Genomic DNA, 15,092 nt, shown 5'->3' on the forward strand with positions numbered 1-15,092 from the left:
AACTCGAAAGTGTACGCGTGCTTCTTGGATACATCCAAAGCCTTCGATACCGTCTGGCATAACGGGCTCTTCTACAAGCTTTTTAATTTTGGGGTGCAAGGCAAGCTTTGGCGCTTGACCAAAAACTGCTATGTGGATGCTGAAAGTTGCGTGATTGTCAGTAATACTATGTCCCCGTGGTTTGCGCTAAAACAGTCTGTCAGACAAGGTGGTGTACTCTCAACCTGGTTGTACCTACTTTACATCAACGAACTTCTTGACAACCTTGATCAGTTAGATGTCGGTGCTAAAATCGAAGATGTGAACTGTGGATCGCCTTGCCACGCGGACGATCTCACCCTGGTATCGCTCTCAAAGTTTGGATTAGACGGCATGATGGGGTGCTGTGACCAGTATGCAATTAAGTGGAGATACGACTACAATGGACAAAAGTACCTGATAATAGTATTCGGTGAAAGCCTGAGACAGTGGGAACGAGCGAAGCCACTCCGCAATTGGCACTTGGGTAACAAACAAGTCAGGGAAACAGATGTTTGTGTGCACCTTGGGGTATCCCAGGATAAGCATTCCAAGCCATTGAGGCAAGTAATAGCCGCCGCCCAGAAGCTGAAAAATACGTTAATGTGCATCCTAGGTCCGGGGATTCAACCTTCTGGTTTTAATCCAGCCTCGTCTTTCAAACTCTACTGCACCGTATGCCTTCCCCGAGCGCTCTACGGTAGTGAAATTTGGGACAATCTGTCTGCGCGCGAAACGATGATCCTCGAAAGGGCACACCGCTTTTGCTTGAAAAGGATGCAAGGATTTCCGAGAATGACTAGGACTTTAGTGGCTCAAGCAATGATCGGGAGCCATTGTATTCAATCTTCAGTGGACGCTAGACGTCTCCAGTTCCTTGGTCAACTTGTAGCTTTAAGTAAAGCGCCATGCAAACTCCCGTGGACGGTATTCAGATTCAGGTACCTATCCATGCAGGACAGAACTACCTGCAGTAAGGAGTGCATTGGCTATGTTCCCTTGCTCAGGGACACGTTATATAAATATCATCTATCGGATTACTTAGAACAAGCCGCCACGGACCCAGCTCTTTTCCCTCACAAATCCGTCTGGAAATCGACTGTACGATTAGCCATAGAGACTCATGAAAATGTTAACTTCGTGTCCGCGTGTAACAAGGACTGCGAACTAACCAGAATTCTGAACATTGAGAAAACGTTGGACTTTCCGTCCCTCCTCTGGCTGTCCGCCCAAAAGGACCCGAGGAGTAAACATAGATATGCTTTTCTTGCAAAGCTGAACACATTTGTCATATTGCAAGAGCCTATATATTGCTCACATTGTAAAAGCGCATACACGGACACACCACGACATCTCTTCTGCAAGTGCTCGGGTCTCGCGGTAAAGCGAGACCTATTCTGGGAAAGAGCCGTAGACGAATGCTCCGTAGAGGTGTCCGCGGCACTGTGGAACATGAATGACAATGATCTAACAGAGACATTGCTAGGTAAGCAAATACCTGGCTGCGACCTAGAAGACAGCATGTCATTGCTGCAAATTGCAGCGGAGTGCTGGTATTAACCAGCTCACTCAATTAATTACCAAATTACCTGTAAATAATGCACTCACTCCTCATACACTCTGTTAAATTTATTGTATACTATTTTGTATATCTTCTTCTGCATAGGAGGAATAAATAAATAAATAAAAATAAAAATATATAAATATATGACCGCCCAATCACGAAAATCGTGGTTTTGTATCCCGCAGAGGGTTGGGGGAGATGAATAGATTATGTCATCGCCGGGGGAGAGTGTTTCGCTGTAAAAGTCGAAACGGAAATAGACTATATTATTTAAACAGTATTTGAAAAGCCCGCGTTAAAAGTTAGGTCTTTAGGCGCGAATTACGCATTGGACAAAGGGTCGCGTGATCCGAGCGCATGACTTGTTATTTTGCACCGTCACGGGATTAGCCCATTCAAGAGACATTTTAACTTAAGGCGTAACAGTGGACGGATCGCGACCAAGTCCGGGGCAAACATTTTATCTTATCAAAAAACAGGAAAAACAAACTATATGTGGATTCGTAAGTTTCAATTTTATCCTATTTAGACACTCATTAAATCACTTGTTAATTGGTGTAGGTTTTCGATGATACAGACATTTATTTCACTTATTAGGTTTCATGGCCAGGCCAGGTTGCCAAAATATATTGCCAGATAAGTTGGATTCAGTCAGTTATTTCTATCACCAGCGTCATGTAAATAGGCATTGAAACCATTTGCGCCAAAATCATCAGGATTATACATTTAGTTTTGTTCGTTGAAATTATGTGATAATTTGCAATGTTTTATATTTATGGAAATGGTTTATTCACTGGTTTTAAATGGCAATTTTTCTGTGTACTAAAATGTATAATTTATTCCAGGTTTCGAATAAAATCTTTATATCGAAGAACCACATATTCCTGCTCCGTCCTTCAGTGTCCTGGCCGGACACGTCACCACTGATAGCACAGATGGGGACGGTGTTATCAAGTCTAGACAGATTGACAGTGATTCTAGTGGTGTTAGCACAGAACCCCATCAGGGTTGTGACCACACTGAGTCCAATGTTGGTACTGGCAGTGAGGTTGCACTGAGAAGGTCATCCAGACATCGGGAAAGACCAAAACATTTGGATGATTATGTATCAGTTTGCCTTTCAAATAGACCAATTTGAATCTTCAGCACAAGTTGACGCTGACCATGCACACTGGTTGTGACATGTTCTTGTCCTAATTTGTGAGAATGTAAAATATAAACATTCTGAAGTTTATCTTGCTTGAAACTTGTTAACATGTTTAGAAATACAACACTGTAACAGTGTGTAACTCTGTATAACTCTAACTAATCATCGAGTGAAGTTTGGTAAAATTTGCAGGTCTTATTTGTGAACTAAAATGTAAACATTTTGTCTAATCAGGGGAGATGTGGTGGAACTTCGTTCCATTTTCTGTATTCATATTATATATGTACCCGGGCTAGGAACCGGAACAGGAGGAGGAATCACGGCGGCACAATAAACATCTCGAGTCGGTTTCTTACATCTGTTTTATGTGAGTTTGTTCAGCCAAGGACACGACATGGGTGTGAAATTCAATTATCAACTAGCAATAAAACGTGCTCCGCACGGAATTTGCGGCATTGACACAGAGTGTTCGGTAATTGGTGGAAGGAATATATAACCAACAGAGAGAAACATTTGAATTTCATATTGATCATAATTTGGCCATTATTTGCGCCTTCAAAAGAACAATATATACTGGTTATTTAAAAATATGTACTGACAAGATACCTTTAATTGAAACATGTTCCCCCTGAAAGTTTAACCGAGTCCTTTTGGGATGTCAAGGTTCGGTGAAGCATAACAATTGCACCCTATTTCAAGATGAGACGAATGGCTGGCATGCCGTCGGAGTCATTAAATTACATGTAAGAATTCCAATGGGATAGTCCTCCTTTTGCGTTTCGTCATCAGGAATTGGCCTATCTGCACACAAATACGTTGTGGAGGAGCCCTGCAAATTACTTATGAGTATGTCATTGATTTTGAGGACCTGTTCATCTGTTGACGATTGTATAGGGGAAGGCCGATGTCCGATCAAATCCCCGCAACACATCTGTAATGACTGCTTTGACAATCTTGGCATTTTCTAGTATGATGTGACATTCCGATGGGGTTTGAATAGAATCTGTGAACATGGTGGGACTATGTAGTTGCCGTTATATTGCATATGTAGGCCTAGCTAAGTTGTCCGTTTCGGAGTTGCAGGCGTACATATTGGTGCTAGTCGAGGCTCGGCATTTATATTACATTAGTTTGTTAAACTAACAATAGGCAGCGCGCACGTGTCATGTCGGCCTGACTTTGTCGTTTTCTTTGCCTCGAAAGTAACATTTATCTGGTTTTATGGGCACTTATGCACTTTAGACGCGGTCGAATTCCGGTCCATTCTCAAATTTAATGTAAAAATGCGTATAAAGTATCAAAACAATCAGAACAGCCATAGTTTGCAAGTTTTGCTTATTACAGAAAATGCTATTCACTTATACATGTATATACATATATTTACTAGATAATGCTAATAATCACAAAAACAATAAGAATCTCGGAAAAAGTAAGGAAAAAATGACTCTGCGGGTTTCGAACTAGGGTCGCTGGCGTGTTAGGCCAGTGGCTATACCATTAGACCGCCAGAGTTCTTAGAACTACTGGCGTGATCTTGCATGTATTCGTGGTACTGCACCCGCATATCTCCAGGAACTTCTTCATGTTTACCAACCAACTCAGAATATATGTATTGCGGTGGTAGGAACTAGGTTATGTTTTAGGCCCTTTTGACCAAAGACCTTACAGGTCTTTTGCCCCAAATTAGCCTAAAACCCCAAAGAACCATCCACCGCAATACATATATTCTATCATTCATGAGATTCCCAGTGAAGCGTTGCAATGAAATGGTCAATGAAATGGTGAGGGAATACTAGAGCTCAATGGGTTAATGTAATCATGACTTACTGTATTCCAACAGAAAGTACACGTCAATAGCTTTCCAAGGATACCTCATTTGCAAATATCCGTTAAAAAATAGCAGAGAAATTGACCCTATTTCCATGCATGTGCCACACTGAATGAGATATCACATGACAGCTGTGACGCGCATAATCAATAGGCGCTCTTATTACTTTAAACAGATGTTACTTTTAAATAGGCATAAATGTTATTGATCTAAATAGAAAGTTCAATAGCCTAGTGGGATAACATATGCTTACCACGCAGAATACCCGGGTTCGAGTCTGGCCGATGACAAGCTTGTTTAGTTAGATGTTACAATGAAAGATGTCGCAATCGAACATATGTCCAACGATCATCCATGACAAACACACCAAGGTGTTTACATAGGCATAGCAACCATCCTCCTCTCAGGGATCGTTGCGTATGACTGAATTGCTAATGAGAGCCGATCAATATTACAATAAAGAATAGTTTATCAATTACCATATGTGGCATAAAGCCACGCTCCATGAATTTTAGAGGCCTTAATTTTGCCTGGAAAATGTAAGTATTGTAAGTATTGTACACTGTACATTCGTTTCCGTGCATTTTACCTGATGTTGGCACTGTTCACTGCATGTACATAATTTTACTAGTAAATAAATAGAAATGGCAACAGGATATTTATTAAATACCGAAAGGGCACATAAGATTCCACTTGGTTTAAAAGCTGAGAGGCAGCATCATATCATTACTCATAACCCCTCATCTGCTAACCCAAAAGAAACACTGTATGTTAGAATACCGGCATTGCGAGAGAATACATTCTTTGTACCTAAATCTCTTTATCTGTCTGCTGTTGTAACCATTTCTGGTGATTCTAAAAATAGTGTTGTAAATAATCTTGGTATAAACCTAATCTCAAAGATGGTGGTTAAGTGGGGAACAGAGCAGATATTTGACCTTGACGAATACAGTCATTATTCTACATTTAAAGATCTGTGGCTAACTGGAGAAGAAAGAAATGATAGAGTTTTTCAGGGTATTCAATCAGAAAATCTTAGAGAATTAAGATCAGGAGTCGCTGAAGCTGATGTCACTGGAGAAACAGCTAATGAAAAAACATTTAAGAAAGTGTTTGACAAGAAGTACAAAATACCGTTAGATTTTGAATTATTTCACCATCATGCTCCATTTTACAAGTTTCCAATTCAAGAAGATGTTATCATTGAAATCACATTAGCACCAAAGGAAGAGATCATAGTTACCGCAACCACAGCAAGTATGGGCTACAAACTAGAGAATATTTGTTTTGAATATGACACCGTAACCAACAAGATGATTGCTAGTCAATTGAGTAACAAGTACAATTCTGGATTCTCAATATTTTATGATTGGGTAGACCATTTTAAGACAGTCAATGTTACTGCTAATGAAACACTAATTAATGAGAACATCAACTTTCCAAGAATGTCTATTAAAGGATTATTATTACTATTTGTGTCTGACTATGTAGATGGAGCTAGAGATTCAGAGAAGTTTGAAAACCCTAACATAAGTAAAGTGCAGATCACAATAGAGGGTGTTGCAAATCAGGTGTTCCAAGAAGGAATGAGAATGATGGATCAATGGGAGGAGATCAAGAAACATTTTTTGTCTGAAGATTTGAAGAAAACTCATGACTGTAACATGACCATGGAGAAATACTATGGTGATTCTAATCACTATGGTTTATGGTTGGACCTGAGAACTTCTGAAGACAATCGTCTACACGGATCAGGAAAGAAGCTCCAGAACACAAAAGATGGTATTCAATTATCTATTACAAAGAAATCTGGAAAGGGACCATACAAAATGCACATATTCGTGGTTTCTGACGCCCAGGTAAACATCCAGAATTCTCAGATTGCTTCACTCCAACACTAAGGTGTTGCAAGAACAAAGTTCACTCCAACACTGAGGTGCTGCAAGAACAAAGTTCGCTCCAACACTGAATACTAGATAATGAGTTTTACTAGTGATTTTCTAAGTAATTAAATGGATACACCAGGAAAGAAAGATATCATAAATACACTGTATCAAAGTTTACTGTTGGCATCAACAACAATTGGTTACTCTATGTTACTGAAAAGGTTCTTGAGAATCAATATTGGTCCCCCAAGTCAGGCCAACCTAGAGGAAATTCTTAAACTGGGAGGAACTGTAGCTATTAGTAATGGAACATTAGAGTACCTTTACGATCAAGGAATCCTACCCAGAAATATTATGAAGTAATAAACTGGAATAATTTACTTATTTGATAAAAGGTAAATTTGAAAACGAAAATTTGCTTAAGTAAATGGTTACTGTAATGAACATAGATTCAAGTGACTATCCAGATCAGAGTTCAAGTGATTTAACAGTCAATCTCAAGACTGAAATTCAGGATGCATGTAGCATCACTTTAACTTTTGCAGTAATACCTTGTACATTATACAACATAAGTGCAGCCAGGGAGAATAACCGAATCAAAGTTAAGGGGTTTGATGTGGCAGAGATTACGCTACCAGATGGTCTCTATGACCTACAGAGCTTTTCAAAAGTATTTGCGGATAAGTTGAAAGAAAATAGTATGAGTAGAGGTGCTGTCAGATTTGACCTTGAAGAACCAACAGGTAAGGCCATCTTACACTTCCTAAAGAGAAAAAATGAGGCGCATTATCAGATCTATTTTCTTGGTAAAAGTAATGAATTATTTGGCATGAAATCAGAATGGCCTTACCCTTTAGACAATAAAAGTAAGGATGATGTTGTAAGCGAGAAACCCATCAATTTTAGACCAATTAACCATTTTGTTTTTCACTGTGACATAATCGAATCTAATAGTGTATTAAGTAATGGTGAAGCATCTGATGTGCTAACCACAAGACCAATAAAGGAAGCTAATTTTGGGAATTTAATAGCATACACATTTGAGAAACCAATAGCAATTCCCTGTAAACCAAGATTCAATAAGCTGAATATTCGCTTAACTGATGAAAAAGGTGACATCATCGATCTTAATGGTCATAATGTATAGTACCAATTGGTATTAACTCGAGCTATGCTCTCAGCGACACATCATTAAATTCACTGGAATTAACATTTTCACTGGAATTAAATGGCTGGCATTGGTATGTTATTTGGATCTGCAATAATCAATAGATTAGCATTCACTGGATCCGGTTACCTTTTCAAGTCACTAGACAAAAACGGTTATGAAGATGAAGTGAAAAGACATGATTTGGCTCAGGAGCAATTACAGAAGGCCTCCACAGAATGGGAGGAGCATAGAAAGAGTACTATTGACTTTGTTAATCTTGAATTAAAGAGAGAAAGAGACGCTTCTATTGATTTTAACAATACTGATTCAGCACTTACTGTTTACAATCATTTACATCCAGAAAGAACTATTGTACTACCTCAGCGACCACAATTAAGTGATTACTACCAACCTAGTGATGAAATGAAGAAATACGAGTACCTATGGATTATCCTAGGACTTAGTGGTTTAGGGTTAATAATTTATTATTTTACTAGGGTTAGAAAGACTAAGACCACTGATCGGACACAGTCCTGATGATCGGACACAGTCCTGATGATCGGACACAGTCCTGAGAGCATAGCTCGATCAGAAGCGGGACTAAGATTTTTGATGGGAAAGAGTAAATCCAAATGGATGTTGTAGTCTAATGATCAGTTTTGATCCTTTTTTCATCTTAAGTTCTTCTATGTAGTACTGTCTTTTCTCCTTAGGAATAACACTGTTTTCTTCTAAGGCATCTTTCATGGCTGATTCATCCTTGTTAAAGAACAGGACTAAAATTCTTATGTTCTCTCTGTAGTCCTTGACAACTGAATTGTACTTCTGAACTAGTAACCAAACAGTGAGATTGTAGTGCCTGCCGGAAAAGGCAAGATTACATAACTCAGACACCTTCTTTTTTGTGTCTCTCAAATTAGCACAGTCATCAATGAGGAATAATGTGTTAGAACCAGCAAAGGTCAGAGTAGCAAACTGAAGCACAAGGTCCAAATTACTGGCCACAGCTTCGGGATTAACTATGTAGACGTTCTTGTCTTGGTAAATCCATTTCCTTTCATATGTCTTATTGTTGAAATATGTTGGACAGAAAATGACTATGTTCTGGAACTTGTGCCGATACTCCTTTTCTAAGAGGTCAAGGGCAAAATATGTCTTACCACAATTGGTAACACCAGAAATTAACATATTGTGTGGCTCGTAAATAAATACTTCACTCATTTAAATGAATGTAAAGGATGACACACAGCAGTATCTAAGGGATTTGTACTACAACCCCGAGAGTCCCGTGGCTTACAGTTCTTTGAGTAAAATCTGGAAACAGGTCAAGGTAGATATGACTTCGTCACGAGAGCAGAGCTCAGGAAAACTTATTAAACAAAAAGAAGTGAAAGAATTTCTAGAAACACTACCAACTCACCAACTACACAAACCGGCCATTAAGAAATTCACCTTCAGGAAGACAATGGTATCGTACATCGATCAACAGTGGCAAGCTGATCTGGTTGACATGCAGAAATTCGAGAGTAAGAATCGAGCTATGCTCTCAGGACAAAGTCCGAATAAGGGTTTCAGATTCATTTTAACAGTCATAGATCTATTTAGTCGTTTTTCTTGGGCTCTAGCAGTTAAGAGTAAGAGGGGAGAAGAAATCAGAGATGCATTTAAAGTGATATTTGAGGAAGCAAAACCAACGAAAATCCAGTTTGATGACGGTAAAGAATTTTACAACAAACACTTCAAGGAACTCTTAACAGAAAATGACATAGAATGGTTCTCCACAAAATCTGATAAGAAGGCAGCAGTAGTAGAGAGATTCAATAGAACCCTTAAAGAAAAAATGTGGCGTTATTTCACCGCTAAGGAGACTGACAAGTGGATTGACGTTCTGGATGACCTGGTCAGTGGCTACAACAACACATTTCACTCATCAGTAGGTATGAAACCTGTAGATGCCAGAAAGATGGAAAACGAAGGAACAGTGTGGTACAATCTTAACGGTCTTCACCTCAAAGAGACATTTGGTGATCCAAAGTACAAAGTAGGTGACAGTGAAAGAATTTCAAAATACAAGTCCATTTTCGGTAAAGGTTACATGCCCAACTACACTGAGGAGGTGTTCCAAATCAAACAGATCATCTTTACTCACCCTATCGTCTACAAGCTTGAGGATTACCACAAAGAAGAAATTCAAGGATATTTCTATGAAGAGGAATTGAGCTATGTTCCTAATCCTGACCAGCTAGAGTACAAGATCGAGAAAATCCTAAGGTACAAGACCAGTAAAGGCAAGAAATACGGATTAGTGAAGTGGAACGGTTACAGTGATAAGTTCAATGAATGGTTACCAGTTTCTGATATCAAATCATTGAAATGAAATAAAGTCTCTAAAGTGACTTAAGTCACAAGAACAAGTTCGAAAAAACGTAATTTAAAAAAAAAATGTCCTACTAAATAAAGAAAGAAATGGAGGGAGCAATATTTGATAATCAAAATGGTATGATGAATCAGAATAATATGATGAATCATGATAATATGATGAATCATGATAATATGATGAATCAAAATATTCAGAAGTTTTTGTATTATTTGCATCAAAATAATATGTTAAATCAAAATATGATAAATCAGATTATGTTAAATCAAAATATGATAAATCAGTTTATCTTAAATCAGATTATGTTAAATCAAAACATGGAAAATCAAAACATGGAAAATCAAAACATGGAAAATCAGAATAATATGATGAATCAAAACATGGAAAATCAACCTACAATTTATTGTGTTAAGTGCTGTGAAAAGAAACCTGAAATTAATTTTGAAAAGAACAGGCGTAATAAACTACTTGATTACTGTAAAGAATGTGGTTCAAGTAAAATCAAGGGATGTAATAAATGTTATGAAATTAAATTACTAAGTGATGGTGAATTTGGTAAAAACGGAAATAGAGGTAACTGCAGATCATGTTTTAATTCATATTACAAAAAGGATTACCTTGACCAAAATGGTAATAGAGACAGACACAAAATTAGAGTTGGACTAAACCGCATTTCTAAGGGAGAGTGTACCGGTAATTCCTCATTTAATCTAGGATGTACAGACAGTTTCTTCCATCAGTGGTTAGAGTACCAGAGGAGTCTATCTCCAATAGGACAAAGTCCCGAGAACAGAGTTCGAATAGAAGAAGAGTTGGATCATGTCTTACCAATCAAGGAATTCAAAGATAAACCTGAACTGTGCTTTGCTTGGTTTAACATGAGACCAATGGAAAAGACAGAAAACAGACAGAAGAGTGCTAAAGTAGACTACACACTATTTAAGGATCAATTGGATAGGTCAATGGATTTCATGGTAAAGATGAGAAGTGAAAACTGGTTTGTCTTTCGAGACCAGGATGTAATACCAGATTGGAAAATAGTGATATCACAGCATTTCGGGGATTATCTTCGTGATGAAAATATGATTCTTCTTGATAGATTATCGAATTTAAATAATAACATGAGAATGAACCAGAACATTAACATATGTAGTCAGACAGAAATCATAAACGAGATGATTAAGTTGAATAATAGACTTGAAAGAAATTTACTCTTTGCAGTGAATTGATTTTATTTTACTTAATTAAATGAATAGAACTTGGGGTTACACAAAACGACCACGTAATTGGAAAGAAAGATTAGAACGATTTCATAGAGAATTAGAGGCAGAAGTAGAGTCAAAGTTGGAGCCTGGTCCCGAAAAACCTTTAAAACATGCTGGGCCTGTTGGGTCAGAAAAACCTTTAAAATTTAATGTACTTCAAAAACCTGTAGTGTCTGCAAGATCAACACTAAACACTAGAAATGACAGAACAACTGATTCTAGTTATTCCCACTAATTAAATGAATGGAGACAACAAGGTTTATCTAGATTTAAGTAATTTAAACTCTGAAAGTCAATTAAACTATGAAAGGTCTGAAAAGCATACAGAAAGTAACCCTCAGGCTTTCAGACTACAACAAATATGTGATGTTAAGAGTTTCTTAGAAAGAGAGATTGAATTTAGAAGAAATATATTTTCAAAGTACAAAAAAGCATTTAGCGTAATTACTGGCATTAGCCACTTCCTTAATTTAACTAGCGTAGCAGCCGGATCTGTTGGTGTTTCCGCTCTAGCTGGTGTCATCACGGCACCGATAGGCTTAGCTTTGGGTGGCGTAACAATAGGTAGTGCCATTATTTCATCAGCCTTAGGCTGGGTGAAAAAGAATATTCTAAGGAAAATTGAAAAGCATGAGAATATCAGAATGTTGGCAATTTCAAAACTGAACACAATCAATGATTTGGTTAGTAAAGCCTTAACCGATTCTCACATATCTACAGATGAGTTTACTTTGATTCTCAAGGAGAAGGAGAAATACATTTCGATGAAAAATGCCATTAGGAAAAAACAAAGGGAGGCAAGTTCAGCTGTTGATGTAGAGTCTTTAAAGAAGACTTTTTTAGAAGAAGGAAAAAAACTAGCACAGACAGAGATGCTAGAAAAACTAAAAGTTCAGTAAATCAAACAGGACTCGAGCTATGCTCTCAAGACGAAGTCCGACTAGGACAAGGTCCCGAGAACAAAGTTCGACTCGAGCTATGCTCTCAAGACGAAGTCGGACTAAATAGTCCTAATCCTAATGTGGTGTATCACTATCACTATTATCATTTCTTTGGTGTTAGGGATGAATTTCACCAAGTAGCACTACCATCAGCACCACCCTATTCATTAGTTTAATCGAGCTATGCTCTCAGGACAAAGTCCGAATAATGATTTTGCAACTCAAGCGAAGTTTGAATTGCTGTAATCTATGTAGCCTTCATAATACATTCCAAATGGTAAGGTGCTTATTCCATCTTCAAGTATGAACCTCTTGTCATCAAAAGGACTGAGGCTTTTTTTGTCAACTTCTTCCAAATAGATTTGGTGTTTATCTGATCTTAAGTGTCTCATCTTGTGGTAAAATGACCTACTCTTTTCAAGACAATCAACATAGTCATCAAATGAGATATTTCTCCTTACTACATTCTTGGCAATACCCTTCAATTTCTTAGAATCGTAATCTTTTGTCCTGTAAGCGTACATCTTACTTCTCAGGGCAATGAATTCAGTCATCTCTACTCCTCCTAGCTCATCCTTAAAGTAGCCTGGTACCTTCTTTTTACTGGTATCATAGAGTGTATGATCTTTTGGATAATTACTGAAATCAAAATAGTGTCTCAACTCCTTTAAGTCTTTAGTTAAGTCATCAGTATTAATGTTAACTACGAAAGAATCTGTATCTAGATACAGTAGTTCAATATTTTTCTCACCAAAATATGGTTGAAGAACTTCATAATAGAACTCATACATTAATAATTTAGACAATTCAAGTACGGCAGCTCCTATGTAGATTGGTTTGTTGAATTTCATTGATGTTTTCCTCATGCTAATAGCAGCATTATGTTCGTCAAATACGCATATCGATGAAAACCTGGGATTGGCCATTACATTCCTGGCTCTCTCCCCGTCCGATACCAATTCAATTTCAACCCTGTTCCTTACATTCTCACAAGTCTTTCCGTAGAACGCATTATTCATGAGCTTAAAATAGTCTTTCTCAAAATCAGTCTTAGAATCCATACGTCTTTTAGTGTTAAAATCAATGTATGGTGCTAACCACTTTGATTGTTTAAAGCTTATCACTGAATGAACCCTCTTAAGTACCATTCCGTGCTTTAGGTAAAACTGTAGCATTCTGTAATGCACTATGTAATTAGTTTTATCCTTTTGTGTTAGTATTAGTTTCTCTACATTTGATCTTTTATCATCACCCAGTAACTCTTTCTGGTAAGGACTTAATTCATCATCTTCAATAAAGAGAGATTCAGGACAGAATGGAAAGTTCCTTGACTTAAATTTAATATTTCCTGGATACTCAAAATCAACCTCTAAGAAGTAGCCTACTTCACTATCACTTGGAATTGCCATAATCTGCTCTTTACTGATAACATTCATGTTAAGTCGGACTTTGTCCTGAGAGCATAGCTCGAGTGGATCAATATCTATCATTTCAAAACTACCATAGGGTTGAGGTTCCATCATGGACCAGCCGTAGAGATTATTTGCGTCTACGTAGAGTAGTTTGTGGTGTTCATCTGCCTTGACATGTCTTGTTCCCATAACACCCGAAATTCCACCTCGTATTGCTTTCTCAAAAGTAAGTAAGATGTTGGTATCAGTCAGTAGTTCTAGGTTTATTCCTGTGTACTTCAAACCAGCTTGCCAGGTTAGGCCTGGTGCCGAGTAACAGTGACATGGATCTATCTGAAAGTAGTTCAAATTGACATCCCTGAATTTCTCAAATAAATCAGCTAGAAGGATCACATCAGTTTTGAGGTAGAGGTCAATGAACTCACCGTGATTCCTGATCTTGAAATGATCCCATATTACCTTAGCTTCATCATAGGCAGAATCAGGTGCCATTTCATTTTTCAATTCGTCAAAAAACATAGACTTTTCTAGGTAAGTAACATTGTAGCTTTCATGTGATGTGTAAAAAGAGTAAGGTACTGAACCCTTCTTCCTCACTAGCTTAAAGTCAGTGGTATTTGGGAACAGCTGTCTGGTAATTTTAAAATCATCATCCAACATTGATTTGGTTATGTTGTCTAAACTGGACTGCAGGAATCTGTACGAGTCCAAAAACCTGAAACAACCGAACTGAAATGAAATGTATTCCTCTGATGTTTTGGCAAGTATTTTCAGTTTCTTGTACTTCGGTAGCTTAGTCATTAATTCTTTAATAAATAAGTGAGAATCGTAATTACTGAGATTGTGAAAAAATACTGTAACAAACATAGCTTTCTTTTCATTCAAATTACACGAGTTGTGAGCAGCACCTCGATATCTACCACAGTAGTGATCATGATCCTTGACCTTGTCATATCCCAAAGGTTGATTACAATAGTAACAATGTGTTTCTAATTGATATTTATGCCAGTCTTCATCTGTCATTGTTAGAGGAAAGTTACAGTTCAATAAATTAGAGAATTGTTCTTCCATCCTGATTAACCAATTACAGAACACATCTACAACATCAGCACCCCTGTGAGACACATACTGGCTACTGTAAAGGTGTGTGTAGTCTGAGTGAACATAAACACCAACAGCTGATGCATTTTGTTTAAAAAGTGTTTTAGTGGTAACAGTGGTATCTGTCTGAGTTGTGTCGGACTTCGTCCTGAGAGCAGAGCTCGAGTTATCATTGACTGTTGTGCTTATTGATTCAAAATCAGCATAGATCACAAACGGAACTCTATTTTTGAATGAGTGTTTTTCAAATTTAATTTGTGACCATTTACTGTTAGGTGGAGGCAAAGTAATCTTACAGTAATCGTGTTCTCCACATTTCTTTTTATGCTTATCTAGTGTTGACTTCCTGTAAAAGTAATTCATGCATCTCCTGCAAAGATACACTCTATGAGCTAGTGTCCTG

The sequence above is a fragment of the Lineus longissimus genome, chromosome 18, assembly GCF_910592395.1.
Source record: "Lineus longissimus chromosome 18, tnLinLong1.2, whole genome shotgun sequence".
NCBI classification, from domain to species: domain Eukaryota; kingdom Metazoa; phylum Nemertea; class Pilidiophora; order Heteronemertea; family Lineidae; genus Lineus; species Lineus longissimus.